The sequence below is a fragment of the Dreissena polymorpha genome, chromosome 14 (genome assembly GCF_020536995.1).
Source record: "Dreissena polymorpha isolate Duluth1 chromosome 14, UMN_Dpol_1.0, whole genome shotgun sequence".
Classification (NCBI taxonomy): Eukaryota; Metazoa; Mollusca; class Bivalvia; order Myida; family Dreissenidae; genus Dreissena; species Dreissena polymorpha.
This window is the reverse complement of record NC_068368.1, coordinates 4458290-4471096: the sequence shown is the minus strand read 5'-3', so window position 1 is coordinate 4471096 and position 12807 is coordinate 4458290. Positions and strand designations below refer to the sequence as shown.

The 12807-nt window shown below is 35.3% G+C and overlaps 1 protein-coding gene across 6 annotated transcripts in view; it reads right to left on the bottom strand.

Moving 5' to 3' along the window:
* The window catches only part of LOC127857138 (transcription factor CP2-like), a 150527-nt gene that overhangs the window by 55733 nt on the left and 81987 nt on the right, over positions 1-12807 (bottom strand). The window lies entirely within an intron of this gene.

Here is a 12807-nt window from a genome sequence, read left to right as displayed (position 1 = left end):
GCATGTGCCACACAATGAAGCAAACTCATCATAGAATTATAACACTCTTGTTTGAAATTAAATGCCAGGTAAACATTTAGCAGGTGTTTACACTGAGGTAACAACAAATTGATAAGATGTTCATCATTTGTCCACAAGGTTCATTTTCAACAGAGTTGTAGTTTTTTCTATTCATTTTTGTAAAAGCCTACATATTTTATAACATAAACCATTTATTTTTCATTGAACAGTCACTATGGTACAAAATGGCAGCATTAAGCAAATGAACATCTATCATTTTCCCTCTAGTTGTTCTCAAACAGCCTGTTCTAAATATTTGCACAGATTAACCCTTTGCATGCTGGGAAATTTGTCGTCTGCTAAAATGTCGTCTGCAGAATTTCTAAAATTAGCATTTTCTTCGATTTTTTTCAAAGAATACTATCAGAATAGCAAACAGTTTGGATCCTGATGAGGCGCCACGTTCTGTGGCGTCTCATCTGAATCCAAACTGTTTGCAAAGGCCTTCAAAATTTGGTTCCAGCACTGAAAGCGTTAATTGATATGCAGCCACTCCCTGTGCAGCAAGTAACTTGACGCTTGTCGGCACCATGTCTGGCCCATTGTCGGCACCATGTCTGGCGCATTGTTGATAACGCTTGTAATTTTTTAACAAGCTGAACAATTCACATGTTTGACCTTTTGACAATAGTGTTCACTTGACCTTTGACCAATGGGACACATTTTCTCCACGTGGTTAATATTATTGGTAAATTATTTTTAGTGTAAGCGTTAGCTCACACTAATGTTACAGACCATATTTTGCAAATCAGTATGTGCTTAGAAGCCTTAAGTACAGTATGGAAAGACAACCACTGCCTGTTGCAGCAGACGACAAATGCTATATAGAGCGTCTGCTAGGAAAGATAACCACCACATTTGCCTGTTAAAACTTCACCACTGGCACACTGCAGAGGGTTTATATGACTAATAGTGTTTAACAGCTTGTAAGACGAGATTTGCCAGTCTTGTGTTTATCATGGAAATCTGTACATATTGACTGCTTTCAGGGAAAACGGGGCTTAACCCTTTACCACTAAGATACCTATTTCACCCTTTACCACTTAGATACGTATTTAACCCTTAACCACTTAGATACGTATTTAACCCTAAACCACTAAGATACATATTTAACCCTTTACCACTTAGATACATATTTAACCCTTTACCACTAAGATACATATTTAACCCTTTACCACTTAGATACATATTTAACCCTTAACCACTAAGATACGTATTTAACCCTTTACCACTTAGATACATATTTAACCCTTTACCACTTAGATACATATTTAACCCTTTACCACTTAGATACATATTTAACCCTAAACCACTAAGATACATATTTAACCCTTTACCACTTAGATATGTATTTAACCCTTTACCACTTAGATACGTATTTAACCCTTTACCACTTAGATATGTATTTAACCCTTTACCACTTAGATACATATTTAACCCTAAACCACTTTGATACGTATTTAACCCTTTACCACTTAGATACGTATTTAACTCTTTACCACTTAGATACGTATTTAACTCTTTACCACTTAGATACGTATTTAACTCTTTACCACTTAGATACGTATTTAATCTATATGCATGATGAGTTGTCCCAGATAAGCAGGTACAGTCTGCTTAGAAGAGACTTCTGTTTGAACAAAAATACCATATAAGCAGAATGTGCCGTCCCTGATTGTGTCATACACAATTGCATTAAGCCCAGTTTTCCCACAACACTGGTCATTTAATTTAATGTGTTCAAACAAAAAAAATCTTTCCTTTCAAAAGTGAAATCTTTTAGTTTAATAAAACACTCCATAAAACAGTGTAAAACAACATGAAGTTAATTTGATATAAACTTGCATAACCAATGTTTTTAGAAAGTGTAATAGCAAAACTTAGTTTAAACCAGTTATGAGATTCAACCTGTCATAAAATATGAACTTCACCCTGAGCACTATAAAACATATTTCAAGTTGAAACTAGATAAATGCTATTGACAGAAAGGACCATGGTTAATACCAGCTGAGATAATATGTCAAACAATATTCTGCTCTTAATGAGGATAAGATATGTGACCTAACTTGGTTTGTGGGGTATGACCAGTTAGCACTTTAGATTTGAAAAGTACATCATGGAAAGTAAGTGACCTTACTTGGTTCATGGTGTGTAGCATAACCACATGTAATTTAAATAAGCTTCTAAAGCAGTGTTCCAGCTAGGATTTGAAAAGGGAAAGGAGCTAATATGTCAAAGGCACGCTCTCTATATTATCTATGATACATATTTTCAATAAAGAATGTGTTATATATGCATATATTTTAAATTACAAGTGTTTTCATTTAAAACATTTTTTCTATGAATAATACATCTAGTCTTTGTCTGGAAAATTGAAACTTCAAACAACATTTCTTTTACTATGTTGGGGCTGAGTGGTAGCTTGGGGCGGCAGGTTTCTGCACCCCTCATTTTAGGCCTTACTGGAGCACTGTTAAGTGCGCAACGGAAAGTACCACAAATAGCAGGAATATTTATGAGCATAAAACATCATTTAAAGGGCAAAAATTGAAGGTAAAAAATTTATATTGACAAAGCAGGCTTTAAACAAGGGCTGTTTGTAAAACATGCATGCCCCCCTATATGGGCTGTGAGTTGTAGTGAGAGCTATTGTGTGAAGTCAGGTTTTGTCACTGAGAATTTGACGTTTGACCTAGTGACTTTGAAAGCGTTCTTGAGTTATCATCCGAAAATCATTTTACTATTTCGGGCCACCGTGACCTTGACCTTTGACCTTGTGACCTCAAAATCAATAGGGGTCATCTGCAAGTCATGATCAATCTACCTATAAAGTTTCATGATCCTAGGCGTATGCGTTCTTGAGTTATCAGCCGAAAACCATTTTACTATTTCGGGTCACCGTGACCTTGACCATTTACCTAGTGACCTCAAAATCAATAGGGGTCATCTGCGAGTCATGATCAATCTACCCATGAAGTTTCATGATCCTAGGCGTATGCGTTCTTGAGTTATCATCCGGAAACGATTTTACTATTTCAGGTCACCGTGACCTTGACCTTTGACCTAGTGACCTCATAATCAATAGGGTTCATCTGCAAGTCATGATCAATCTACCCATGAAGTTTCATGATCCTAGGCGTATGCGTTCTTGAGTTATCATTCAAAAACCATTTTACTATTTCTGGTCACCGTGACCTTGACCTTTGACCTAGTGATCTCAAAATCAATAGGGGTCATCTGCTAGTCATGATCAATGTATCTATGAAGTTTCATGATCCTAGGCACAAGCGTTCTTTAGTTATCGTCTGACAACCACCTGGTGGACGGACCGACCGACAGACCGACCAACAGACCGACAGACCGACCGACAGACCGACATGAGCAAAGCAATATACCCCCTCTTCTTTGAAGGGGGGCATAAAAAATGTTCTGTCTTTTACACAAATCTGAAAAGGCATAGTGAGCCATGGGTTTTTTGTTGTTGATTTTACTTGCCTATTAGTGAAACTAATCTTGAACCTATATAACGGTGTTATATAACCAAGCAACTTCAATTAATAAGCCAAAATTTGTTTAAGTTGGTTTTGTTTCGCTTAAATTTACTTCAAGCAGTTCTGAGAGTATTGTCAAAATAGTTGTGAATATTATTACTTGACCAGGTGATCAAGTTTTCGAAAATTTTGGACGTAGTTTTTACTTTACTGCAACACTTTTCAGCCAAATAGTGTAAACAAGTTTCATAAAGAAAGAAGCAAACAAGAGATGTGTTTGTCAGAAACACAATGCCCCCTAATGCGCCGCTTTGAATTTTTTAAATATATTTTTTACCTTTGACCTTGAAGGATGACCTTGACCTTTCACCACTCAAAATGTGCAGCTCCATGAGATACATGTGCATGCCAAATACCAAGTTGCTATCTTCAATAATTCAAAAGTTATGACAAATGTTAGAATTTTCGGACAGACAAACAGAAACACATATACAATGACAGACAGACAGGCCGAAAACAATATACCCACAATCATTCGATCCGGGGGCATAAAAAATCAAGGAAATCCACCTTAAATTCACTCTAGAAAATTTCTAAGTAACATGGGCAGTTCAAATTCTCTGGTAAAAAGCTATTGTGCACAGTTTCTCAAAAAATTAAGAAAAATTGTGTGAACTTGAAGAACAAGTCACCATTAAACCATTTTAATACTCAGACTTTAAAACAGTGGACCACTAATTTGAAATTTCCCTTGCATCTGCAATAAGAAAATCAATGCACTCAGTGAATGTACATCAACATCACTATAAACTTTGAGGCAATTTACACTGGGATCCAGTGAGTTAATTCAAGAAACAGTGTGATGAGTTTATGATATATTTTCATACAAACTGGACACAGTCATAATCCATTTGGGCTATGCAATATATTTTTTACAACAAAGGAGTGAACATGTCTAATACTTTTATTTCCAGAACTAGCTGTAAAATGAAAGTGCCAAGTGCAAACCTTTGTTAATTATACATTATATTGAATGTTAACTTGCTTTAACATATCTGCATATGTTTTAAGATGTACTCCATTACAAACAAGAATATCAGAATTATAAACAATGTAAAAGCACACTGACAAGAAAACAATAGAACAACAAATACCATGGAACGCATATTCAACCTATAATTGTCAACAAGATGAAACAAGAATAAGATGTTAAACAAGAGATGTGTTTGTCAGAAACACAATGCCCCCTGCTGCGCCGCTTTGATTTATTTTTATTGTTTTTATCATTTGGCAGGTACAGATAATTATCTACCTTTAAAGCTTATTTCTTCCCTTGGATTTGTTTTTTTGACTGTTGACCTTGAAGAATGACCTTGATTTTTCACCACTCAAAGTGCAGCTCCATGAGATACACATGCATGCCAAATATCAAGTTTCTATCTTCAATATTGCAAAAGTTATCGCAAAACAGAATGACAGACAGACAGGCCAAAAACAATATGCCCTCGTTCATTCGATCCAGGGGCATAAAAAGTGCACCTTGGATAACTCTAGGGCTGTAACGAATAACTAGGTGACGAATACGATACGTTTCACAAGTACAGGGTGGCGAATATGAATATTCATTTGCGAATAGGAATTTCAATGAACAAAAGTAATACTGACAACATGATATGACATTATATACACTTCAACACCGTTATTTCGAAGTCGTCGGGACCGTTAAAAAACTTCGAATTAAAGATAATGCGAAATAAACATTTGACAGAAGACTTCTTTGATTCTGTAAAAATAAAACAAACGTTAACTAGTCAGATAGCAAAAGATTTCTACTTGTAACAAACGGAGGAATAAAACGATTATTTTTCTTCTTTTTTTTTCTCTTATAACAGAACATATAAAATATAATGAATAGCACAAGCTATAAGAGCATATAAAATATTACGAATAGCACATCATACATATAAATACATATAAATACATTTTCGGAAATGAATAAACATTTTTTTAAATGAGACGCGATGTCTCTCTGAACACCGGCGTTAGCAGCACTAAACTGGACACGTGTTACATATTTCTCCAAATTGTTCAGGACATTGAAGAACTCACTTCCACCCGTGTTTTGCTCGCAGAACTTCCTTACGTCGTTGATGCATGTGGTCACACGTTGATTAGATGTCATGTTCATTTTTGTGATGTTGGCTTCATTGTCGGCTTTTGACGACATTATAAAATTAACATGCTATAATTATGACATAGGTGTAATAATCCGTTTCTGACACGCAGACGACTTAGGTGTGAAATTACGCTCAGTGGTTTGCAGTTTTGACTTCGGATTAAAGATTGATAATAAGGTGCGATTAAAGTGTTGGGACCGACAGAATCACATCGAATTAACGATTTCTTCGGTTTAACAAAGTTCGGATTAACAACTAAATTTAGCATTAAACAAAAAGAAGAACCACAATCGGGACCCGAAAAATACTTCGAAATAACGGTGACTTCGGATTATCGGTGTTCGAAATAACGGTGTTGAGGTGTAGTATGAAACTATAAGTATTTGTCAATTTGATTATCATTGCATACTGAAAATATGAAATATAACACTTTGAAATAACAAAACACTGACTAGAACTGCTTAAACTTTGAACACAGTTTTAAAACTTTTGAAAAAACATGACTAGTACCAATAAAATCCTTGAGTAGAACAATTAAAGTCAACAGTTGACACATTAGTGACAGTACCCATTCACATTGCACAATCATTGTCATAAAGATAAACAAGAGGGCCAAGATGGCCCTAGTTCGCTCACCTGAGAGGAGTCCGTTCATTCAATCTTAACCTAATGTCAAACTTGACCTAGATATTGACCAGACAAACATCCTGGTCAAGTTTCATCATTATTGAACTAAACCTCTGGCATAGGGAATGTTTTTGTTTTTGTAAGATTTGAAATGGTGACCTATATTTTGAGTTGACCCCCCTTACCAAACATCAAACTTTGCTTACAAGGATTTTGCATAATATAATGGAAATTTGGACAATCTAAGGGCAATAATTATGGCATTAATTATGTGATTTTGCTCATCATCAAACTTGACTGAGATTTTTCAGCAACTTTGATAAAGAATGCTTGAGAAATGTGAATGCTGGAGTGTTTACAAACCAATGTGGACGGACGGACAGCGGACAAAGACCAATCCTAAAACCTCACCTGAGCAATCAGGTGAGCTAAAAAGTGTGTTTCACCGATCTGAGCCATTATCCAACTTGTCCAAGAAATCAATAAAACCAATGTATTGACTAACTTTCACGATGACTAGGCAAAATAAGGAAAACTGCCCCGTCCCCCTGGCAGCCATGTTTATTGACCCATTGGGACCATTTGTAAACTCATCTAAGATATATATAAAACCAATCTTTTCACCAAGTTTCATGATGATTGGGCAAAAAATGTGACTTCTAGAGTGTTCATAAGCTTTTTTTACTATATCAATATAAGAAAATTGCCCCCCCCCCCCCGGCAGCAATGTTATTCAACTGACCGGAACCATTTTCCAACTCAACTCTCGTATCAAGGAAACAAATGTTCTGACCAAATTTCATGAAAATTGGGCCAAAAATGTGACTTCTAGAGTGTTCACATGTTTTCACTATATACATATAGAGAAAAATGCCCCACTCACTGGCGGCCATGTTTTTTCACCGATCTGGACCATTTTGGAACTCATCTGGGGAATCAATAAAACCAATGTTTTGATTAACTTTCAAGATGATGGGCCAAAATTGTGACTTCTAGAGTGTTTACAAGGTTTCTCTTTAGCCATTTAAGGAAAACTGCCCCGCCCACTCATGGCGGCCATGTTTTTCAACGGACCGGAACCACTTTTGAACTCAGCCAACATATCATTAAGACAGACATTTAAACAAAGTTACATGAAGATTGGGCATGAAATGTGACTTCTACAGTTACAAGTTTTTTCTTTTTTTTTTACCTAGTTTTTGACCCAGCATGACCCAGTTTCGAGCTCGATCGAGATTTCATTGGGAATAATCTTCTGACCAAGTTTCATGAAGATCGGACAATAAATGTGGCCTCTAGAGTGTTTACGAACAAACGTGGACGGACGGATGACGGACAAAGACCGGTCACAAAAGCTCACCTGAGCAATCAGGTTAACTAACAAAAAAGAAATTCCATCTGCTAATCCTTTAATTGTGTGTATGTTTGAGCATCAAATCACTCATATCTACCTTAATAAACATTAAACAACCATCAAAAGATTCAATTCAATGAGAAGAACATTTAAATATAGGGGTTTAATGTATGAACCTTCATTTGTAAGGTGAGATAAGATGAATAAACTTTCAAACTCAAAACCACGTTGTTTGTATTCGTCAAATATTTGGTTCGGGAGGTGGCGAATAACAAATATGATTCGTCCATAGCCGTATTCGAGTAATTCGAATATTCAAATGTATCGGTACAGCCCTAGGTAACTAATTAATATATCCCGTCTGTATGAAGTCTTAATAACAATTCTACAATATGCAAACACTATTTATAATGAGGCCATAGCTGCATGAGATCTGTTATGTTTATTCAAGGGCAATAACTCAGTTAGGGGTTTGAAAAATAAAGATTCCCAACAAAATGACATGTATACACGTGTTATTTACCAATATGATTTCAAGACATGTGTTATGCTGTTGCTGATTAATTGTGTTTGAGACGCAGTCAGTAGTTTGGAAAACGGGAAAAAGCAACTCACAAAGTCATTGATTATTAAGTGTTTACTAACTAAGTTTAAATTTAACAATAATTCTTAGATTTGACAGTAATGACACAAAGTCTTTATTTCTTTGTTAAATTTATGTTCATTTATAATATTATGTTTTCTTACAACATTTAATGAAAAATATTTATCACACAGAAATTCAGTAAGTAAAGTGTCACTAAGCAACACTAAATTTTCTATATATTTACGTTTTTTAATTTTCACTTTGTAAGTTGCTTTTGTTTGTCTTCCAGACTACGCTAAGCATCTTTAAACATCAATCATCTGCAGTATCATTTGATGGAAAATACAGGTAACACTCTGGTTACATGCATAACCACACACAACACACTTGCGCTCTCTCTCTAATGTATGCATTCTTATAACAATTATGTAACAATATTTAATACCTAAACAATGATAAATAAGCTGTTAAATCTCATTACACCATTTCTTATGCACTTAAAACTTAAAAATGTTTTCGTACTGTTCTTATGTCAGATTATAAATAAATCTTGATTCTTATGCATGACTCATGAACACTGCAAATTGTTGGTAACTTATTTTATTCTTGTATGTTGTTGCCTACAATCTACATATTGCTATACACCATTAAACAATCAAAGCGCTGAAGGCACTGAAGTTTGCTATTGCATAATCTTAGAAGCAACTCAGTTTTTAAAATAATGTTATAGCTGTTTATATTGCAAGTTTGAAATGAACACAACCCATTCAAATTTATAAAGAGTGTGTCTTAAAGCACAGGTCGAGTTGTGTGTGCACTGTTTATCCTCATATTTACCGTAAAACGTTGTGTATAAGGCGCACATTTTTACCGCCAAATTTAATTTTAAAAACTTGATGCGCGTTATGCACACCTACAGCCATGCCAAGACATTTTTTCCCTGTCAGTTACCCAGTTACGGTAACTCGCATCATTTTGTTCCCCGTTGTTTTAACTGTAACTATGTTAATAATTGTGTTATACACTGTAACTCCAATATAACGCGGATGACGGGGTCCAAGCCACGCAACAGCGTTATAAACGGACAGCGTTATAAGTTTTGAGCTTATTTATTTAAGGGGCTATAAAAACAGGTATAGTATAGCCTATAATATAGGTCCTGTGTATTGTCATGCTGTGTTGTCATCCGCAAATACATGCATATATAAACTGAATCGAACGATAACAGTATACATACCGCTTTTCTAATGAGCACATTTATCCGATAATCCAATATAATTACATCACTTACGAAAAAATAATGTTTAACATTTATGACACGAAATATGTTTACGAACTTCGTAAACAAATTCATATGCCTACGCCATTTTTCAGAAAAATTAGTACAGTGCATTATGGGACACAGCTTTCATTGGACGAGCGAATTTAAATTTAGATTGAATGCAATACGATGCATGTACAAAGAAATGTTTTATTGCATCATACGCAGCATGTAAAAAACGTGCTTTCCGTGGACTTTCTGATAACGGGCAAAAATTTAAGTGCATCTCTGTTAACTATTACACTGCTTTAGCATGTAAATAAATCGTCAGGATTTTACAATTTATTTTTCGTATACGTACTGAAACATTAAACACACACAAAGATATTTTTATTTATCAAGCATGTGTAGCATATAATAAACGATAACACACTTACACAGCCATAGTTTATACAATGAAATAAAATACACGAAAAATACAAAACATAAACAGGTAATCGTTTTAAATAACTTTAATTTGATAATTATTCCGCTTGCACTTGCCTTATTGAAATTAGCGCACCGAACCGCTCTGATAGGGAATACATGTAACAAACACCGACTCGCGAGTTTTCACACCTTTATTGGCATTACACAACAGATTAACACCAATTAGCTGTCGAGTGTCGTTTAACCTCTAATCGATTAAAATCAATTAAACGGATGGAAAAAGCAATCAAGCTGTGATCGCTGGCTTCTTTGAATTTATGAAAATACATGAAGTTGCATAACATGGATTTGAATCAGAAATGGAAGGTTGGAGAAAAAACGGGATCCAAGGACCCCCCGCGTTATATTGGACACAGCGTTATAACGGACCGCACTATATTGGAGTTACAGTGTATTTACGATCTGAATATAGATGGACAAACGTTATAAAGTTAAAATTAATATTTTCCATCTTTTTCAGGTACATACAGAGCATTGAAATCAAATAAATTTGAAGGAGAAAATGAAAAACAAGGAAGCCATTTTTATTTAAACTTTATTGTTTTTTCCCACAAGTGACATTATTATACCCTACTGTACTAACGTTACACAATTTATTTGGGGGCACTTGTCGATTAACAATAGTATGTCGGCAAGGTCTTTCCCAATATATTTATTATTATTTTTCTTGCTTTTCAAATGTGTTAATAAAATTGATGTTGTGTTTGTTTACACGTTTTCATACGTCTTGTCAAGATTGGGGTTGTGATTATCGAGCAATTTGCGTCACCTGTCAAGTTTTGTGTAGCTGGGCTATTATCAAAACATGCGAACCGGCAAACGACTTCACACCTCCATTGTTTGTTTAATGCCGGTAATGTCAGTAATGGTGTTGAGAAGTTTGAGTCGTAAAAGTCTGCTGTCAATTATAGACGCTCGAAAAGAACGCGTGAGATGGGAAATGTAAATAAAATGCGCGGTTGTGAATTAGTCATGTGTGAATAACCCCGTGCCAAATACCAATAAAAAATTTCAGTGTCTTAGTTATACCAAGCACACTTATCAGTCCGCAATGTGTACTCCTCCACGATAAAATCGTAGACAGTTACTTCGGAGACTTATGATGAAAACCTCGATGGTATCCTCGTGGAAATTGTGCATTTCATGCATAACTCATTTAAATCGAAACATTTACGCCATATATTATAATTTAAACAAGATGTGTTTGTGAAACACAATGTCCCCCTATATGACGTTTGACCTTGTAGGATGACCTTGACCTTGACCCTTTACCACTCAAAATGTGCAGCTCCATGAGATACACATGCATTTCAAATATAAAATTGCTAGCTTCAATATTGCAGAAGTGACATTACATGAGCAATTTTGACCCATATATTTGACCTTAAAGGATGACCTTGACCTTGACCTTTCACCACTCAAAATGTGCAGCTTCATGAGATACACATGCATGCCGAATATCAAGTTGCTATCTTCAATATTGCAAAAGTATTCATAAAATTAGCGATTTGGGCCACATATATTTGACCTCTGACCTTGAAGGATGACTTTGACCTTTCACCACTAAAAATGTGCAGCTCCATGAGATACACATGCATGCCAAATATCAAGTTGCTATCTTCAATATTGCAAAAGTACTCATAAAATGAGCGATTTTGGCCACATATATTTGACATCTGACCTTGAAGGATGACCTTGACCTTTCACCACTCAAATTGTGCAGCTCCATGAGATACACATGCATGCCAAATATGAAGTTGCTATCTTGAATATTGAAATAATGCAAAAGTGTTCATTAAATGAACGATTTTGACCCATATATTTGACCTTTGACATTGAAGGATGACCTTGACCTTTCACCACTCAAAATGTGCAGCTCCATGAGATACATATGCATGCCAAATATCAAGTTCCTATCTTCAATATTGCAAAAGTTATTGCAAATGTTAAAGTTGGCGCAAACCAACCAACCAACAGACCAACCAACAGACCAACAGACAGGGCAAAAACAATATGTCCCCCAAACACACAAAAGTTGTATCTTTATCGTTATCGTCTTTAAGATATTTAAGTATTGAAAAATAAAATAACACGTGAGATCTGCAATATAAAGAAAACGATTTTCAGTGAGCCTACGGTACGGAAATTTTGCCTTAATTTTTTTTTTGCCTCAAAAACTTTTTTTCCCAATTTTTTTTGCTTCAAAAAGTAGATGCGCGTTATACATAAATGCGCGTTATACACAGCGTTTTACGATTTGTTATAGATTATCTTAGACAAAATAACAACAATACGTCGCTTTTAATCGCAATTGTCTGCTGCACTAGCAACCATCTTTAGAATTTTGGTTGCCTTGCTTAAGAAAAACAAGCCTAGAATCATGTTCATGTTGTGTTATGTGTATCTAATAATTTGTTTATTTTCTTTACACTATTGAGCAAGAATTTTGCCAACATGACAAGAGTTTTAAAGCATCATGTCTTGTTGTGAGCCGGAATTGAATCATTTCCTAGGCTAATTGATCCACAGTCGCCAATTTGTATTCTATGTTTAATTGGATTGAGTTGTTCAAGCGTTGAAAAGTTGACCTGCTTTTTAGCCCAACTGAAACAAACTTTAACAAGAAACCGTCAGAGACCGGTGATGCTCCCCAAAGGTTTTTTTTTTGTCATAATATTGCACTTTATATTCAGATAAAAGGAAACGTCTTGAGGGCACAGTAGTTGGGGGGACAAGAATTTTTGTATAGAAAATTTCAACTC